We start from the raw sequence: 5,267 nt of genomic DNA, 5'->3' as shown, positions 1-5,267 counted from the left end.
TGTGTCTTAAGGTGTTATTCTAGTATGAACTCTAGGATAGATCGAACGGAAAGAATAGCTTCGTGTTATTTTACTACGGACTCTTGAATAGATCGATTAGAAAGGATAACTTTGAGGTGGTTTTGTACCCTACAATAATCTCTTCGTTTGTTCTCCGCTATTAGTGACTTTGGAGTGACTCTTTGTTGCATGTTGAGGGATTGTTATATGATCTAATTATGTTATTATTGTTGAGAGAACTTGCACTAGTGAAAGTATGAACCCTAGCTAGGCCTTGTTTCCTAGTATTGCAATACCGTTTACGCTCACTTTTATCACTTGCTACCTTGCTGTTTTTATATTTTCAGATTACAAAAACCTATATCTACCATCCATATTTTTTGGGCTAAGGTAAGTAAAAATGCTAAGTGTGTAGGTCAATTTGGAGCTAAGCTAGGTAAATAGGTCATTTTGGAGCTAGCGTAGGTTAAATGGATCATTTTGGAGCTAACGTAGGTTAAATGGATCATTTTCGAGCTAACGTAGGTTAAATGGATCATATTGGAGCTAACCTAGGTAAACTTGGTCATTTTTGAGCTAACCTAGCTAATTATGCCATTTTTGACCTAACTAAGCTTATTGTGTCATTTTAGAGGACAACAAGCTAAGTATATGACATTTATGAGGTTAGCAAGGTTATTATGCCATTTACGAATAAAAACAAGTAAGAGGAAGAAAAGAAGAAGAAGAAGAAGAAGACTTCTTCTTCTTCTTCTTCTTTTCTTCCTATTCCTTGATTTTCTTCATCTTATTATGTCATTTGTGGACTAAATAGGCTAAATTATGTCATAAATGGACTAAATAGGCTAAATAAGAAGAAAAATACCGTTATCACGGTGGTGAAGGAATGGTCGGGGCTGCGCCAGTGGCAGACGTAGGTGAAGGACCGGTCGGGGTTCCGCCATTGCCAGACGCAGAAGGATTGGTCGATGCTTGTCGGGAGGCATGCTGCACCAAAGATCACTTCCAATAATGTCTCTTTAGCATGATGCAACTGAAATGTGAATACTAGTAACTAACGACCATTCAAATCAAACTCACCATGGTCGCCGGAGCAAACTGGGGCATCGGTGGAGGGGTCTGACCGTTTTTCTCGCACATGGTCTGCACATTTGGTTCTCACGAGTCAGTCATATTAGTTAGTGATGCGTACATTACGTGCATGATTTGGCTAATATGCACGAGAAAAGTACCACGAGGAGTTCGTAGAGGGCCCGGTGAGACGCCTCGTTCCGGTTCCTCTCCTCCTCCAACACCTTAGCCGTCCACTCCTCCCTCTCCCTCTCCCTCTCCGCCGCCTCCCTTCTTGCCGCCTCCAAAAGTGCCTGGGTGTTCAATCTCTCTTTCTCAACCAATGCCTGTGATATGTCTCCAACGTATCTATAATTTATGAAGTATTCATGCTATTATATTATCCATCTTAGATTTTTTATATGCATTTATATGCTTATTTGTATGATTTTTGGGACTAACCTATTAACCTAGAGCCCAGTGTCAGTTTCTGTTTTTTTTCTTGTTTTTGAGTTTTACAGAAAAGGAATACCAAACGGAGTCCAATTAACGTGCCAATTTTTGAAGATTTTTTATGGACCAAAAGAAGCCCCCGGAGTAAAAGAGTTGGGCCAGAAGAGTCCCTAGCCGTCCACGAGTGTCAAGGGCGCACCCTACCCCCCTGGGCGCACCCCCTACCTCGTGGACGAATCGGAGACCCCCCTGACGTGGAACCAATGCTAAAAATTCCTATAAATACCCAAACCTCCAGATAATAACCTAGATCAGGAGTTCCGCCGCCGCAAGCCTCTGTAGCCACCAAAAACCAATCGGGACCCTGTTCCGGCACCCTGCCGGAGGGGTAGTTCTCCATGACGAGGAGGGAGTGGTTCACCCTCAGGGCTGAGGGTATGTACCAGTAGCTATGTGTTTGATCTCTCTCCCTCTCTCGTGTTCTTGATTTGGCATGATCTTGATGTACCGCGAGCTTTGCTATTATAGTTGGATCTTATGATGTTTCTCCCCCTCTACTCTCTTGTAATGGATTGAGTTTTCCCTCTGAAGTTATCTTATCGGATTGAGTCTTCAAGGATTTGAGAACACTTGATGTATTGCATGTGCTTATCCGTGGTGACAATGGGATATTCACATAATCTACCTGATGTATGTTTTGGTGGTCAACTTGCGGGTTCAGTGACCTTGTGAACTTATGCATAGGGGTTGGCACACGTTTTTGCCTTGACTCTCCGGTAGAAACTTTGGGGCACTCTTTGAAGTTCTTTGTGTTGGTTGAATAGATGAATCTGAGATTGTGTGATGCATATCATATAATCATACCCACGGATACTTGAGGTGACATTGGAATATCTAGGTGACATTAGGTTTTTGGTTGATTTGTGTCTTAAGGTGTTATTCTAGTACGAACTCTAGGATAGATCGAACGGAAAGAATAGCTTCGTGTTATTTTACTACGGACTCTTGAATAGATCGATTAGAAAGGATAACTTTGAGGTGGTTTTGTACCCTACAATAATCTCTTCGTTTGTTCTCCGCTATTAGTGACTTTGGAGTGACTCTTTGTTGCATGTTGAGGGATTGTTATATGATCTAATTATGTTATTATTGTTGAGAGAACTTGCACTAGTGAAAGTATGAACCCTAGCTAGGCCTTGTTTCCTAGTATTGCAATACCGTTTACGCTCACTTTTATCACTTGCTACCTTGCTGTTTTTATATTTTCAGATTACAAAAACCTATATCTACCATCCATATTTTTTGGGCTAAGGTAAGTAAAAATGCTAAGTGTGTAGGTCAATTTGGAGCTAAGCTAGGTAAATAGGTCATTTTGGAGCTAGCGTAGGTTAAATGGATCATTTTGGAGCTAACGTAGGTTAAATGGATCATTTTCGAGCTAACGTAGGTTAAATGGATCATATTGGAGCTAACCTAGGTAAACTTGGTCATTTTTGAGCTAACCTAGCTAATTATGCCATTTTTGACCTAACTAAGCTTATTGTGTCATTTTAGAGGACAACAAGCTAAGTATATGACATTTATGAGGTTAGCAAGGTTATTATGCCATTTATGAATAAAAACAAGTAAGAGGAAGAAAAGAAGAAGAAGAAGAAGAAGAAGAAGAAGAAGACTTCTTCTTCTTCTTCTTCTTTTCTTCCTATTCCTTGATTTTCTTCATCTTATTATGTCATTTGTGGACTAAATAGGCTAAATTATGTCATAAATGGACTAAATAGGCTAAATAAGAAGAAAAATACCGTTATCACGGTGGTGAAGGAATGGTCGGGGCTGCGCCAGTGGCAGACGTAGGTGAAGGACCGGTCGGGGTTCCGCCATTGCCAGACGCAGAAGGATTGGTCGATGCTTGTCGGGAGGCATGCTGCACCAAAGATCACTTCCAATAATGTCTCTTTAGCATGATGCAAATGAAATGTGAATACTAGTAACTAACGACCATTCAAATCAAACTCACCATGGTCGCCGGAGCAAACTGGGGCATCGGTGGAGGGGTCTGACCGTTTTTCTCGCACATGGTCTGCACATTTGGTTCTCACGAGTCAGTCATATTAGTTAGTGATGCGAACATTACGTGCATGATTTGGCTAATATGCACGAGAAAAGTACCACGAGGAGTTCGTAGAGGGCCCGGTGAGACGCCTCGTTCCGGTTCCTCTCCTCCTCCAACACCTTAGCCGTCCACTCCTCCCTCTCCCTCTCCCTCTCCGCCGCCTCCCTTCTTGCCGCCTCCAAAAGTGCCTGGGTGTTCAATCTCTCTTTCTCAACCAATGCCTGTGATATGTCTCCAACGTATCTATAATTTATGAAGTATTCATGCTATTATATTATCCATCTTAGATTTTTTATATGCATTTATATGCTTATTTGTATGAGTTTTGGGACTAACCTATTAACCTAGAGCCCAGTGTCAGTTTCTGTTTTTTTTTCTTGTTTTTTAGTTTTACAGAAGAGGAATACCAAACGGAGTCCAATTAACGTGCCAATTTTTGAAGATTTTTTATGGACCAAAAGAAGCCCCCTGAGTAAAAGAGTTGGGCCAGAAGAGTCCCTAGCCGTCCACGAGTGTCGAGGGCGCACCCTACCCCCCTGGGCGCACCCCCTACCTCGTGGACGAATCGGAGACCCCCCTGACGTGGAACCAATGCTAAAAATTCCTATAAATACCCAAACCTCCAGATAATAACCTAGATCAGGAGTTCCGCCGCCGCAAGCCTCTGTAGCCACCAAAAACCAATCGGGACCCTGTTCCGGCACCCTGCCGGAGGGGTAGTTCTCCATGACGAGGAGGGAGTGGTTCACCCTCAGGGCTGAGGGTATGTACCAGTAGCTATGTGTTTGATCTCTCTCCCTCTCTCGTGTTCTTGATTTGGCATGATCTTGATGTACCGCGAGCTTTGCTATTATAGTTGGATCTTATGATGTTTCTCCCCCTCTACTCTCTTGTAATGGATTGAGTTTTCCCTCCGAAGTTATCTTATCGGATTGAGTCTTCAAGGATTTGAGAACACTTGATGTATTGCATGTGCTTATCCGTGGTGACAATGGGATATTCACATAATCTACCTGATGTATGTTTTGGTGATCAACTTGCGGGTTCAGTGACCTTGTGAACTTATGCATAGGGGTTGGCACACGTTTTTGTCTTGACTCTCCGGTAGAAACTTTGGGGCACTCTTTGAAGTTCTTTGTGTTGGTTGAATAGATGAATCTGAGATTGTGTGATGCATATCATATAATCATACCCACGGATACTTGAGGTGACATTGGAATATCTAGGTGACATTAGGTTTTTGGTTGATTTGTGTCTTAAGGTGTTATTCTAGTACGAACTCTAGGATAGATCGAGCGGAAAGAATAGCTTCGTGTTATTTTACTACGGACTCTTGAATAGATCGATTAGAAAGGATAACTTTGAGGTGGTTTTGTACCCTACAATAATCTCTTCGTTTGTTCTCCGCTATTAGTGACTTTGGAGTGACTCTTTGTTGCATGTTGAGGGATTGTTATATGATCTAATTATGTTATTACTGTTGAGAGAACTTGCACTAGTGAAAGTATGAACCCTAGCTAGGCCTTGTTTCCTAGTATTGCAATACCGTTTACGCTCACTTTTATCACTTGCTACCTTGCTGTTTTCATATTTTCAGATTACAAAAACCTATATCTACCATCCATATTTTTTGGGCTAAGGTAAGTAAAAATGC

The sequence above is a fragment of the Triticum aestivum genome, chromosome 7D, assembly GCF_018294505.1.
Source record: "Triticum aestivum cultivar Chinese Spring chromosome 7D, IWGSC CS RefSeq v2.1, whole genome shotgun sequence".
NCBI classification, from domain to species: Eukaryota; Viridiplantae; Streptophyta; class Magnoliopsida; order Poales; family Poaceae; genus Triticum; species Triticum aestivum.
Note: the sequence above shows the minus strand (reverse complement) of the source record.